The 15901-nt window shown below is 41.0% G+C and overlaps 1 pseudogene; it reads right to left on the reverse strand.

Moving 5' to 3' along the window:
* LOC143390181 (short transient receptor potential channel 7-like) overlaps positions 1 to 15901 on the reverse strand; it is a 63806-nt pseudogene continuing 47905 nt past the window's right edge.

Here is a 15901-nt window from a genome sequence, read left to right on the forward strand (position 1 = left end):
TCACAGTGATCCGGTCCCTGCTTTCTGTCTAGCTTTGAGACTGCTGCTCAACAGAGAGGGCAGACGGAAAGGGACCACAAAAACAATGGATTCTGTCTGAATTTGAAAAACTAGAACCTAAGAGGAAAAAAAGAGGAGTGAGGAAGACAAGGCAGAACACAATTGCTCAGGCAACATTAGACTTTTTAAAATTCACCTAGAATGATGTCCACTAATCCATCTGATATAGACTAGTATTAAAGCATGGAGAAAATTGCCATTCCCAGAGCTGCATGGAGCCCTCTGGAGGTGTGGCAGGGATCCTGGAGAAGATCCATAGAAAGAAGTAGCTCAGGAATGGCTAATGAGTCTGCAGGGCCGTCCCCTTTCAATCTCTGGTTCCTCTCCCCGGGGACCCTTCTGGCCATCATGCCATTCCCTGTGTGGAGCCTGGACAGGGAAGACAGCCCTATGCTTTTGTTTTGCTCTGAGTTGCCACAAAAAAACATTGGACTGCAAGTCAGGAGCCGGTCCCCTGCTGGTCTGCCTTCACCAGCTCTGTGACCCATGGCCAGGTGGCTGTAGCCCTTGGGCACCCGATTCTCACTTGGGAAAGGAAAGGACTGAACTGGTTGATTCTAAGGTCATGTTTTGCCTTGAACAGTAAACCAGGCCAGACTAGAGACATGGCTAAAGCCCTAACATTTATCCAAGATTTCAGGATCTCCAGCTTTGCCTTTCCCACCTTTTTTTCCAGAAGCGTCTTTAGTGTTTTCGTGTTAAAACAGGATGAGATATAATGCCATTATCTGTGCTTTGCCAGAAAGCCTTTATGCTGCCTCGTTGTCTCCATTGTAGTTACATGGAAGGCTCTGAGTCTATGTTCATCTGGTTGAATGAGCAGAGTTTGAGCCAAAGATAAGAGTATGAACTTGATTTGTGGCAAGGAGGCAGAAGAACCACCTTTCAGCTCCTGCCAAGCCTTGTGCTGTGGGTGATCTGGCTGGGATCATCTCAGAAGGTCTGGGGGGCTGAGGAATCATGGAGAAGTAATGCCTTTTCTCCCCTTCCTCACTCTGCCCTTCTCTGAACCACCTTTCCTTTCAAAGAGAGAGGTGGTGGGATGTGGCAGTCCAGACCATACCCCAGTAATCCCCTGGAGCATGCTCAGTGGAGATTCAGGAGAAAGAAGCTCCTATTGCACAGAGTTAAAGCCCGTGAGCATGTTTAGGGGAGCAGAAGTGTGTGTGAGCAAGACACAGAAATTAAGTAGCTCAAGGATCAAATAAAATGGTCCACTGGAGACACGGAGCACCAGTGAAATCAAGTCAATAGCGAACGCAAGGGAACTGACAGCATTCTTTGTTTATTCTTAATTATGTGAAGCCCAAGGAACTCTTAGGTACTGTTCATCAGAATTACCTGCAAAATGTTCTATTTGCCTACAGAAGTGCATATTAGCTTAGCTGCTGCACTGCAGACAGGCCAGTGGGCTTCCAGACACCTGGACACCACACCAGGGGTGATGAACTCTGCAGGCTCAGGCTCTGACAGCAAGAAGACTCTTCACACATCCTGATTTCTGGAACTCTGTCCATATCCTCCTCCCCTTCCCGTTGGTCCTCACACCTGAAGACTCTCTGACACCACCCAGGTTGAGGGCTCCATCTCCAGCTCAGTGACTGGATAAATGCGGAAGAATCATGGTGCTCAAAGGAGGAGAGAAAGGGAGACCTTGAACCTCGTGAGATGCAGTGTTCATTTTCTCTGATTCTTCCAAGGACACTTCACTTACCTTTATTTGACTTGTGTCTTTCATGTTTCTTCACAATGGCGGAAAGATACCTGAAGAGATTCGTAACAGATGGGCCTTGCTACCCAGGAAGAAGGGGAATTTTTAGATGTGCTGCGATTTAGAGAGTCTGCCTCCACCCTTTACTGAATTGTTAAAATTCTGAAAAGCTTAAATGATGATAATATCTCCAATTCACTTCAGACACTCCTGTGCTATGTGTCAGATTTGGTCAACAGCAACACCATCATCAGTTTCAAATTACAATGCAGAGAATAGGCTTTTATACACATGAGAATTTTGAAGAGACTGTTAGCCAAAGTATTTTTACAATTCTTTTCTTTTTTTACAATGGAATAATCCTAAGGCTAAAACTAACAAGGCAACAAACATTTCACAGTCAGCCCCATGAAGCATATCTGTCTGTATGTATACATATGCATATGTACACATTTGTGTAAAGATACATACATATACATGTACATATACTGATAGATAGGAAAGTAGGTAGGTAGATGGATGATAGCTATGCAAAGTATAGATGTCCTTCTGACAAGGTGAGAAGCTCTGTCCAGTATATCCAGAACATCCCCATTTGGGGTCTTAAGCAGCATTTTGGGTGGTTGGTCACCCTCAGCCTCAATGTTCCCATGAGCTGCCAAGATCAGCAGTGCCTTTCTCATAAGTGGAGGTCCTGCCTGGTGACATAAGGAAGATGGGTACCCATTTGTCCCTGACCTGACATGTCACCTGCTGGGAGCCACAGCCAATTAATATGATGCATGGCATTTTTGATTGAAAGGTGATGCCAGCTAGCCATTGAGATGATATGATTATGTTAAAAATTACATTCATATGGATACCGGACTCCTGCTGCGGGACTCCTGGAGAGTTCCCATTGGTTGGGAAAGTGCAGTAGGAGGGAATTCCGGGGAGGTGCTTGCGCTAGAGTTCCGGGAAGGAACCAGCAGAACGCCGCGTGGGTGGATCGGGAAGCTTCCCGGGCGGACGTGTTATTGGCGGTTCTTTCAAATAAAGTTTGTTCCTGTTCGAGTGGCTCGTGATCTTGTGCCCAGCCAGAGACTGCGGCAGTCACCTGCCTTCCTGTCATGTGGAACTGGAGGCCACCCCATTGGAGATGGAACACACAGTTCATGAAACCTATCTCACAGGCAGTCTTAGGAGTTACCAAACTCTCAGTTGTTCTGTTGTCAGAGGCCCTACAGGATACTGAAAATGAGGAATGGTCCCTTTCCCTCACAAAGGCCCTGACCTGTGCTGTAGACTTCACTCTGGTTGACCAGTCAACTGGAAGGCCAGGCTCATGGCTGACATCCCAGGAGTCTGACTCTGGGTGTTCCCTGCTTGCTGCATGTTTGAATCTGCTCAAAGAATATTTAAACGTGATTAGGATTACCTTATTACCTGTGTCCTTTACAATTAACTAGAAGAGTCCTACAGGCTGTTAAGTATTCTTTGCTTAAATGAAAGCCAAATTATCATCAAGGCCAGGGCCACAACTAAATCCAGATAATTTAAAATGATAGATTACAGTATTACTAGTAAAATAAATTCTTCATTATACTAAGTATCTGATCACTGATTGATAACCTTGTGTATCTATTTCTCTGCATTACCGTCTATTGGACAATATAAGACAACAATTTGGACATTCAATAGGAATTTTTCTGCAGGTCACTGATAAATTTCAGGGATGATAAGATTAGTGAACCACAGTGCTCTGGACTGCTGGCCTCCCTGGTGATCAGCATTAACATCTTGCAAAAAAAAAGAACACTTCTAGAACCAATTATAATTTCTACCACATGGAAACAAGTTTCTAAATGACACTACACCTTCTGTTTACTAATGAAAAGATGACAATATGGTGCCATCTGATCAAACTAGTAGATAGGGTGGCTCTTCAAGATAGAAGAAATTGTGCTAGAGCTTTAGCCTGTCTCCTTTAAGTAGAGACAGCACACAAAGTTTTTTCTTGATGTTGTGTACTTTTCTCATTAAAACTTGATTCTCCTTGCTTTAGTCATTAATCCCATCTTAGCATTTTATCTAAAACATAAGCTCTTATCATGCCAAAGTAGAAATAATGGGATAATGAGATAACATTGTACCATTGTGGCTAATAATCAGTTTGCAGATCTTAACACACCAAAGCTCTATCCCAAATTGAAAGAGAACGAATCCATCTCCCTCTTTACTTTTTGACTTTAGAAGGCAGGTCTGCAAGACCAATTCTTTATCTATTCACACCTTTCATGTTGAAGGAGGAGTAGGTCAGTAAAAATTAATTAAAGGAGTTAGTTAAGCAGAAAAGAGAAATTTACCAAGCAATTTCCCACTTCTTGGTTAAAAACTGTATCCCAGGCCATAGAGTCTACAGAACAAGTGGCTTTATTTTGTGATTTAACAGTAGGAATTTTTCTTAGTTCATCCCATCTGCATCCATTTTCACTTTGACTGAATAAATGCAATTATCTTGCAGTGAGTCAAGTAATGGTTTTCTTAAAGGATTGGGAACACTTTCTTAGACTCTAATGTGTACAGATGTATGCTGCGGCTCTTCCAGCCATGCTCCTTATAGGAACAACCACATGTCTTTTTCCAATGCATCATGGCAAAAGTTTTGCAGCAAGAAAACAACATCAAGAGACAGAAGAGCCGGCTGAGGAGTAAATGCGTAGACGCTGGACCTCCCTCTCATTTCAAGGTTGTGATCTTGACCAGGAAAGAAAGGAAATGAACATCTTGGCACTCCTACTGAAGGTTAATGCTGCATCAAGGAGTGTACACCCATGCCAGCATTCTAGAACCTCAGTGCACCAGAGCAGAGATTTTCACCTGCTTTGCTCACCACCGTATCCTTAGTGCACATGGTAGGCACTCAAAAGATGCTTTGGAAGACAACGAAGACCCCGAGGAGTCATTCTCCATCCTTGGATTTAGTAAAATCTAAGGTATTTCCTCACTGTTGGGTAGTCCTAGAAATCAGTTGGCCTTGCCAACTGATTATCACACCTGGGAATGCTCTGAGAGCCCAAATATAGTTTCTCCAAGACTTTTAGATTTAATGGAAAACATTTTAGCAGATAAATTCAGTTCACCAAGACAGAGGACATAAGTACATACTACATGCATGACCATATATGGATAGAAGACTCCTGCAATCCAGACCACTAACCATATTTTATCAAACCCAGAACATACCCTGTCAACTCTAAGATGCCTGCTGATTTCCAAGATGGTAGAAGGTGAAGCTCTCTGGATTAGTTCTGCTCTGTGTGACCTCACACATGCACATACACACACACACACACACACACACACACACACACATGAGATAAGAAATCTGAAATATAATGATTATGGATAGAAGTGGGGCTGTTCTCATAGGAAGAAATGCTACAGTGTAGAATCCCTGTTAAGACCTCCATCCCAAATCTTGCTACCCTTCTACTCCCATGATCCACCCCATCACCTTCATTTGGTATTTACTTTGATCACACACAAAAATATTTAATTAAATTTGAATTGACAGAAATACATTTGAATAACAAATAAAATGAATTGATATTGAAAATTGAAAATAACTAGATTCTTATACTTGTGTACTATTTGGTAGTCCATATGTAAATTCAATTCAACATTTAAAAAATGAATTGTAAGTTTTTCAAAATCAATACAAAACTATTCACAGGCTAACTTTTGCAAATTTCAAGTGTATTTTGTTTTCAGTAGAAACTTTTGCCTAGTTAATACAGCAGTTATATCTAAAGTTTTATTTCAGAAACTGACTGATACCACTATTGCTTCTGTTTTTGTAGCCCAGAGGAACTTGTTCAAACAACTTAATCAAAAAGGAAAAAGAAGAAGGAAGGAAAGAGGAAGAGGAGGAAGAAAGAAATTAAAAGTAGCCTCATTTCTATCATTTTTGGTACCTGGGAGAGGGGATTTCACCATTACTAAGTAGATATTTACAGATAAATAAGTCAGGACTTCCTATTTATAATGACTTTAAATACTGAATCTTGGAGATTTTTACAATATAGAAAATTGATCAGTAAAGAGCTCATAGTACCATGAAAGGTTTACTCTTTTGTAATATTATTACAACAAAGATATTCAAACAGGAAAGCAACAGGCATAAAGACAAACTGCCCTGAGCATCAGCCTCCCAAGGGGAAGGATGGGTTCTAGATGTCACAACACCTGGCAGCAATCAGTTCTTGACACTTACGTATTAACTGGAGGACTGAGTGAATGAATGGCTTGCATACATAGCCAGGTGAGAAGCAGTTGTGGTGAGCAATGGTTGGCAGCTCCAGAACTGCAGAATGTGAAGAACAGCTGCCAGAAATCTCCACAGAGTTTCACTGGCTGGAGAGGAAGAACTTGGAGAACAATCTGGCTAAGTGAAGGTCATCATATACTTCTGGAAGGACCATGAGTGGGTGCTGTGGTTTGGAAATAAGGTATCCCCCAAAGAGCTCAGGTGTTAGACAGCGAAACAATGTTCAGAATGAAGCGATTAGGTTGTGAGAGCTGAAACCCAATCAGTGGATTCATGCATTTGATGGATTGATAATCTGAATGGATTTTGGGTGGAAATTGTTGGCAGGTGGGCATGTTAGTAGGTCGTTGGGGGCATAACTGTGGATTATGCTCTGATCCTGGCTCCACCTGCACACTCTGCTTCCTGGCTGCTGTAGGTGACTGACTTCCCATAGAGTGTCCTCCTGCCTTGATGATCTGCTCATCTCAGACCTACAGCAATAGAGTTGACCAACCATGGATTGAACCTCTGAAATTGTGGGCCAAAATAAACCTTTCTTCCTTAAAGTTGTTCTTGTCAGGGCTTTGGGTCACAGCAACAAAAAGCTGACTTATACAGAGGGTTTATTCTGATCTATAGAGCCAGAGGGACTGCACAGTCACATGACCACAGACGCAAACTCAGGTGAACACAGATAGGCTTTCAAACAGGAATTATAGGAGTTGCAAAGGCCACGTATGATCCTGTTGGCTTCCCCTGTGGACTCTGCAAAACCCAAATGTGTGGAGTACACAAAATGGGTCGACTCCATGAATTGTTTCTTGGAGGGCACATATCCCATAGACAGATGGTGACCAGGGTAGACCTCAAACCTGTGATCCTCATCTGGGGCTGGTTACCCTAAAATGTGATACTTTTCTGGCCTCCTTCAGGGGCTCCAAGGGCACACCTCTTGGGTTCAAGTCCTCAGAATAACTGAAGGAGCATTGGAAGGGAGACAGCAGTGTCTTCTGACCCAGAACCCCATATTCAGCTGTCACATCTCCTCATCAAAGAGAGAGGAGCATATTCTGGTACTGAACACTTACCTGCTGCCCAGAAGCTGCAGCTCAGCTTCAGCAGAACTGCTGGGCTGGTTTCTGCTGTGCCTCAGGTGTCCCTGGCAATACTGTCAGTTAAGCAGGGATTGCCGAATCTTTATTCCTGGCAATGAGGCAAGAAATAGAATGCACGTAGCTGGATTTCCTGATCACAGGTTGGGCTTGCAAGGCTTAGGGGTGGGGAGCCAGGGAGTCATCTTTTACTGTGCTAACGGAACAGTCAAGCTATAAGACAAAATCTATAAAATAAAAGAGGGAATCCCATATTTTATCTGCTTCTGGTTCTTGGATAGAGGTGTTCTTGAAAAAGAAATAGCAATTTTCTTTCAGATAATTAAATGAAACAAGCAAGAACCCCCTGCCCCCCGCCAAAAGTGGAAATCATTGGATTTAAACAATTTAAAGAAAAATTCTGTCTTCTCTTTATAGCTAGCCTATAAATATCTTGAGAGAAAGTCCCTTGCTGTCCACCTCTTTTATCGTTCGTGGTGCAATTTATGGTGTCATGCACATGGCAGAAATGAATATGCATTTGGGGCATAAGGGAAAAAATACAGACTGAGCACAGTTTCATTCTCCACCAACCAGAAATGCACAGACCTGAAAAGGAGGTGTAAAAGAGACATAAAAAATTAAAAAAAAAACTGCAACTAGTATATCAGGCAGGAAATGCTCCTCGTAGGTACAGCGGGGACCTCGGCCTCATACCTGGGTTCACATGCTAGCTCCACCACCTTCTCTGTGTGACTACCAGGAAGATTTTCATGTACTCTAGGATGAATCACTGCCTGTGCAGGGCTTTTGTGCCCTGTGAAAACACAAGTCAGATGGGTCAGCGCTCTGCTCCAGGCCCTTCCTCAGTGGTTCCTCATCACCTGCCAAGTCAAAGCCAGTGTCTTTCTGGGAACTTAGAAGCCCTCCACCACCACCCCTTTTCCTCTCTGAGTTCATGTGACAAGACTCACCCTCTTACAAAGTGTCCTCCCCATTGGTCACCATTGCCTCCTTTTTTCCCCTTGTTCAATGCGTCACCCCTGCCCCATCACCTTCTTAACAAAGTGGTCTGGCTTTCTGATAAGCCACCAGATAGCATGATCTGGGAGTGTGAGGAAGTTAAATTCTGTGGGGATAAGTTTCCCAGTAGACAGAGAAGATGGCTTCGGCCGAGGCTGAGGAACGTCTCTTGTTAATATTCCCAGACACTCGTCCTTGGGAGCCCCTTCCCCAGGACTCTGGTGCATGAGAACCTGCCACCTGCCACACCCCTTTCCAGCTCACCTTCAACCTCTGTGTCCTCATTCTACATTCTTCTTGCCCCAGCCTCGCACCTCCCAAACCTCCACTTTCTAGAAAAGGCAGAGCTGAAGAATATCCTCTTCAGTCTGTGGATTCATTTTATAATTTTCTGTCCTCCTACTGGAAGGTAAATTCAGTGAGGGCCAAGGTTTCCTTTTATGCACAGCAGGGTAAACGGTATCTGGAATGGACGAGTTTCTAGCCCCATGTCTGGCAGTGTACCTGGCGCTGAGGAGCTGCCCATGGGATGGAGATCTTCATGATCATTCTTATTACCTATTATGTTCAGGAAGAGCTGTGCTATGTGCTAGGTCCTTTGCACCAAAACAAAACAAAACGAAAACACTCTTTTTTTCCCCCCCAGAAATAAAATAAAAAGACATGTCTGGAAAGATTTACACATATTTTTAAGACCTGCCTGCAGTGGATGTCTTTTTGTGTAGTCCTGATTATACTCCAATGTTCTTTCCAATGGAAACATAAACAAAAAACATGGCAAAAATAAGAGAAGCAGAAACAGGAGACACAAGCAGAAGAATAAAGAGGAGCTGAAATGAACCCTAAACAGTGGAAAGGTAGAGAATCCGTGAGGAAATCAGACCCTGATGCCGCAGAGACTCTCCTAAGAAAACATAGTAAAGGAGACAGGAAAAAAGGGCTGTCAGAGGGACCAAGAAAACAGTGACATCATTTTGTAATGCTTCTCTAGCCTTATGAGTTGGAGATTGCAAGATGAACACTTAAAAAAGCTGTCACGTCTGTTATATCACAACAAATCCCACTCTTGTAAATATTATAATGCACTAATTAAAATAATGGTGACAATAATAGAAGGGAGATCCATAGAGTAGAGCAGGCACATTGGCAGGTGGGAGGAAAGAGGCTGGGGTACGTGACTAATGGAATCACATCAGGTGCATGTACAAATACGGCCATGAATGCTGCTATTATGTGACAGTAATACACCAATAAAACAACAAATCGGTAAAAAGCTCTATTTTCTTTCCATGCCAATATTTTTCCTTATATACTTCCCACAAGTTTTGTCAATTGCATCGACTGCATTCACACGGTTCCTGAGAAGTACTTCTTTCTTTCTTTTTTTTTTTTTTAATATTTATTGTTTAGGTGTAGACGAACAAAACACAATGCTTTTATTTTTATGTGGTGCTGAGGATCAAACCTGGTTCCCGCCCATGCTAGGCGAGTGCACTACGGCTGAGCCATAATCCCAGCCCCAAGAGGCACACTGTCTCAGAGATTCAGATTTCAAACATTTCTTTGAGTTGGTAATATAAAATACTTTTTTTCACTTTTTGATTACATATGTGGAAAATTCAAAAGAATCAAAGGGAAAGACACTATGGCACTAAGAGAATTTAGTGAGGAATAAAGTTTAAAATTATCAGAGAAAAATAAGTACACATCATAAAAACCTGGCGGGCATTCTCCCTTGAAAATGTGTCCTTGCTTTACCCCACAGTTTCTCTCTTGAGAGACCCCTATGACCCTTTGAATATGTACCTACTTTCATAAACAAACCCCTGTATACGCCTTTGGGGGAAAAAGAAAGGAAGAAAAAGTTAGGTGTGGATCTTACAAAAGAGGGTCCAAACCCTATGTGAAAAAAACATAAAACACTTCATTTATTAATTATTAATCCACAATAAAGCCACAAAACACTCATGGAAGGTACAAAAGCAGACTAGTACACAGGTGCCAAGCCAACCTGTGTTCTTTGATGGGACTCTGCATTAAAAAAGTTATTGGAAACACAAGGTATTGGATTTGTCAAATTAATAAATAAATTTAATGCAATCTAAATTTTCTTAAATCCCCAGGTTTTTTTGGGTGGGGGGGGCCGCAGGTAGACTGATGAAAGAGTTCATTTGGAATAACAAACAAGCAAGTATGACTAACACCCTAAGAAAGAAGCACTGTGGGGGAGAGGGAGGCGCCAGACCTCTGGGATGTCAACACAGTGTGATGTATCTATCCTTTAAGAAGCTTCGTGTGGGTGCTCAGATAGAGAGGATGCAGAAGAGAAAATCCAGAGACAGACTCACATGACTATGAAAATTTAGTATACAAGAAACAACACATCTTAAGTCAGTAGATCAAAGCTGTACAGCTTTGCATATCTGTACAGCCCCATGGGAAACAAAGTGGAATCTACTAATGCTGTAAGCTAGGATAAGTTGTTGCATATTTAAATGGAAAAACCAAAAGAAAACCATTAGGTCCTAGAAAAAAAAACTGGGCAAATTCATCGTTAACCTGAGAATGAAGAAAACCTTAGTAAATATGGTTTAATGTCTAGAAGCAATAAGATTGATTAATTTTATTACTAAAAAAAATATGGAAAAAAAAGCATAAGTAAAAAGGCAGATGATATACTAAGGGAAAAGTACATATATCCATCAATAGACTTAACTCATAAAAATGTTTTTATTAAAGAAAAAAAAAACACCTTGACTGAAAAAAAATCTAGAAATATGAACACTTATTTTGTGGAAAAAAATAATCAATGCAACTGACTCTTCGAAACATGGGAAGATATTCAACTTCTTTTACCTGTCTCATAAGAGGAATGCAAATTAAAATTATAAGATACCAATGTATTGAAATACACCAAATATGGCTAAACTTATATGCTTATGATTCATACAGACAAAATTTTTCATTGTTACTTCTGGAGTGTGCCTGAGAACCTTCATTGTTGTGAACCAGCAGGTATTTGGGCTGAGAGGTAGTAAAAGGAAATCTGTCATCATAGAACTATTCTAATCAATAAATAAAGAGTGTTGGGATTTAAGTATCACCATTTGCAACCCTAAATGAATTAATGCATTGGAAAAAAATCCAGATTTGACAATATAAGGCTTTCAAGCCTAGCTAGCCCAATCCTGGGACCTAACTCACTAATATACTGGCAAAAATTTGAAAATGTAAATTTCAAAATGTAAATTCAATTCATTGCAGTTCCAATTGTGAGATACACAAGACTTAGGACAACCAGATTGTCTATCTGTGAAGTGCCCAGTGAATTAACTGGGTGCTACAGTATTGCCCAGTACTAGGGTTATGCAGCTGTCAGAAACAATGAGAAACTTTTCCATAAATCTCTGATATTTATGGTCAAGTGAAACAGCAAAATGAAAAACAGCAACTATAATAGATTAGGAAAGGAGGGGGGTGTGGATGTAGAGAGAATTTCCTTAAAATTTTTAAAAAGACCTGGGAAGATAAATGTCTGTAAGTGGTTGTCTACAGAAAGATGAGGGAATACAATAGAAGGGATAGGAAGAGAAGCTAAGCTTCTTTGGACAAATCTTATTTTGTAGATTTAACCTTATTACATAATAAAACAGTTTTAAAATCCTTAAAAATAAAAAGTAAAGTGAACCAAATAAAATTAGATAGTGTTCGGTTGAGAGCATAATCACCCAGAGGAGCTGTTCCACATGCTGAAAAAATGCATTGCAAACCAATATCCCAGCAGCACTTCTGTGAGGAAAAAGCAACCGCTAGCAAATCATAAACTCTTTTCAGTCAAAATATTGCTCCTGCAAGTGTTGGCATTGTTAATTGAAACTTGGCATTGTTAATTGAAACGTGTGTGTGTGTGTGTGTGTGTGTGTGTGTGTGTATGTGTGTGTGTGTTGAGATAATACAAAAATGAATGGTTATGTTGGTTCACTGTGAACCTGGAATCTTAGAGTGCAAAAATAAAAACCATGGGTTTGATCTCTAGAACCACAATAAAAAAAAGGTAAGGTTGATGAGGCTAAATAAGAATACCATGGCCCTACATTTGAACTAGAAGTTCCAGGATGAACTCCACATAGTTTATTATAAATAGCAAAAAACAATCAAGTAAACAAAGCAAAAGATGTTTTTGGCTGTATCTGCTGCAAATCCTGTCATCAGTGGATATCCCAGCAGCTAAGGGCTTCCCAGAACCCAGACTTTGATCCTAACAGTTCATTTCCCACTCAAGGGAACAGGTTCACCCTGGAGAATAGTCTCTTCCAGGCATGGAGCAGACATGTGCCAGGAGATTCTGGAACGTTTTATCACATCAGAAAGCAAGAATGCTGTCAAGTTGGCCAAGAGACACTGAGGCAAGATGTGCCCATGACCCAGGGGGTCGGTAAATGAAAGTGATGGTCCATAGAACACCCACAGAATGGATGTCACTCTGCAATTTTTAAAAAATGAAACACTTATTCATGCTGCAATGTAGATTACTTTCAAAATGTTTTTCTAAGTGAAAGTGATCAGCTATAAAAGATGCCCTCTTATGTTATTCCATTTATGTAAATTTCTGGGCTAAAATTTATGAGACTTGCTCCTCCTCTCTGGGTCTCAGTTGCTTCACTAGTAAAACAGAGAAAGCATGACAATGGCTGATGTGAGGATGCAGCATGTACAAGAGGGGCAGAGACACAGCTCCTGCTGGCACTTAATCAGAGAGAACCACTCAACCTCCCTTCTTCGTAAGCATCCCTCCCAAGTTCCATTTCCTCTGTCTTTGTTCTTTGCTCCAATATTTTCCCCATGCACTATGGGCCTAGGCTTTCTTTAGGTTCTTCAGAGCTCTGTGCTGTGCATTTTACCACAAACTCCTCCAAGTTCCAAAGGGGCCTCTAATTCCCCCTGCCCTCTTACCAAAAGTATACCTCTGTTAGTGTAATTTAGGAACGTGAGTCGTTTATTCTAACATGAGTTAAAGAGGAAGGCAGGAGCCAAATCATGCAGCAGCTTGTAGGCCATAGTTAGTGGTTGAAACCTGAGTACTTTAGAGCATGAGGATATTGGTTTCTTGCCAAGATCCCTCTTACTAGTAAAGAGCACCCAGCCCTACATGCTGGGGTGCTGGATGCTGAGGGCTCATAGATACACTCTTTTTCAGAAATTCCCTCCAGCCAATGGGAACCACTTTGTCCAGAAATATTTATGTAACCCCCACCCCCCACCCTGGGAGACCTGCAACTGGTGACTGACTGATATAGGTATACAAATAGGTAAAGGCCAACCCTTAGCCTTAATAACGTGCAAATTTGTGGACCTACAACACACTCCACTCTGAGGCGCCTCTCCAGATCAAACTGAGGGTTGACTTCTTTGAAACCACCTCTTAATTTAGCTTCTTCTCCTTCCCCATCCTACTCTGCCCCATCAATGTAGGTTTCTCATGAGATCATGATTTAGTAAAACAGTACTTTCAAGAGCCCTTATCTTAGGCTCTGCTTCCAGTAGTGATGAGTATCAGACTATACCTGGCTTATAGATGAAAGATATAAGCTGGGGCCTGAAATAATTCAATTATTTAATTTTTTCTTGGTGTGTGTGTGTATGTGTGTGTGTGTGTGTGTGTACATGTGTGTTTGTGTGTGTAGGTATGTGTCTGTCTGTCTATTTGTAGGGAAAAGAGAAGAGGAAGGCAGACCTGTTAATTATACGCTATTGTCATCTTCTAGGCATAATATAACTATGGCTTAGATTACATAAAGTATCCTTATTAAACAGAAATTTTCATCTACAATTATACTTACAAAACTTGCCTTTTATCAAGAAAATGTGCAAGTGGCTTTAGGCAGATGAATGTTAAAAAGAATAATGCACTTTGGCATATAATGGGATGAATATGTGAAAGTTAAAGTGCTCATTAAAAGTCTAAATCTATTTATGAGCATATAGTACAAAAATAATGTGATAGAAATGTGCAGTAGGTCTTTAGCTTAATTACTAGAGTTAGTCACGGGTCCTTGGGAAAGATTGTAGTTTCTAAGATCTGTTTAATTCTGGAATAAACGTGACAATTTGAAAATGGCTTTTGTTATCTTTCCCACTTTGGGCTAGTAAATATTTCTGACTGCATCTTTTCTGGAGGGCAGTAAGTGGGTATATGTTTTTGTCTTGAATGGTAAATAAAAATTTCTCTTCCTGATAATCCCCAAATAAGGAGGTAATAGTAATCAGACTCTGACTTTCTTAACAAACACAGCACACAATGAATATAGTTTGATTAAACAAGCTAAGTCCACATGGTTTAGAAAACATAATAACCAAGGAGAAAAACAATGCTTTGAAGAATTATCCTTTCATACAAATATTTATGTATTACAAGAACTGAATGAAAGGCAGCAAAACATCCAAAGGTAATCATGTTCTGCCCTGCTGTGACAATCCTTACTTTAAAGATCTGAAATCTCTTTTGCAAATTCACAGCGCTATCAGTGTATTAGAGAAAGTCTTGTCAGGTGATTTGCAGCATGCCTGAAGAAGGGCAGAGAGAAAGTATCAGACTCTTTCTTCCCTTCCTCTTCACTCTAAGTGTGGTGGGATGTGGGAATGGGGCAGCAATGAAGGCTAATAACAGGAGGGAGCACTCTCAAGATCCTCTGCATAGCACTCAGTGAAGCACTCACTCAGTGATCTGCATGCAGTTGGCAATGAAAGGACTGTATATGACAGACCCAAACACTGGGGCCAGTCTCAAATGTCACCTGGATTCTACTGGGTTTTAATCACAAGTGGGAATTACAATTGGAGAAGCAGTAAAGCCTTTGATGTCCCACTGAATAAACCAACTATTCATTTAGTCAAATTGGAGGCTTTACATTATATATAGAATGTGTATTGTTATCAGCTATCAGAGATCAAGATAAATGAAGAGAGGCCCCCACCTTGTAGGAGCTCCATCTTTATAAAATTTGAAATAATTAGCACATCTTTAGAAAATACCAGCTGCTGTGTGCCCACCCAGACAAACTGGATTAGACAGTCTGTGGCAGTGGTATTTTTAACAAAGCTCCCAAGTAGTTTTCTTACTTGGAATTTGGGCCCATCATTTGAGAGCCACTGGTCTTGAGAGATACAATATATTCCATATAACTACAATCCCTGCCCCCAGGGCCTTAAAGTTAAGGGGTCATGGCCTAGATGCTGAAAACTAGCCCAGAGGTTCTCAGCAGGGAATGATTCTGGCTTCCCAATTTCCCCAAAGACATTAGAGATAGTCTGGATGGATACTTTTTTGGTTGACAAAATTGAGGGGAGGGTGCTATTGGGTAGAGGCCAGGGATTCATCTAAAACTCTTGTAATGCACAGAAGAATCCCCATGGCAAAGAATTATATGGCCTAAATATCAGTAGTGCTGAGGTTGGGAATTGCTGATTTAGTCTTAAAGGTAGTTCTCTTATAAAACCAAGATGCCAAACAGCTTCCTTTATCTAATTTATTATGTACTTACCATGTCTTAGGGACATTATGTGTGGTAAGAAACATTGACCATTGTTTATTAGGTACTATAATTTGTTCCTGTTATATGGATGAGAAAATCAAGGTGCAGAAATTAAATAATTTATTCAAAGGAACATAGCTAGTAAGTAAAAGACTTGTAACTCGAACATGGGCAGTCAGGCTCTGGCCGCAAC

Source organism: Callospermophilus lateralis, unplaced genomic scaffold (genome assembly GCF_048772815.1).
Source record: "Callospermophilus lateralis isolate mCalLat2 unplaced genomic scaffold, mCalLat2.hap1 Scaffold_300, whole genome shotgun sequence".
NCBI lineage: Eukaryota > Metazoa > Chordata > Mammalia > Rodentia > Sciuridae > Callospermophilus > Callospermophilus lateralis.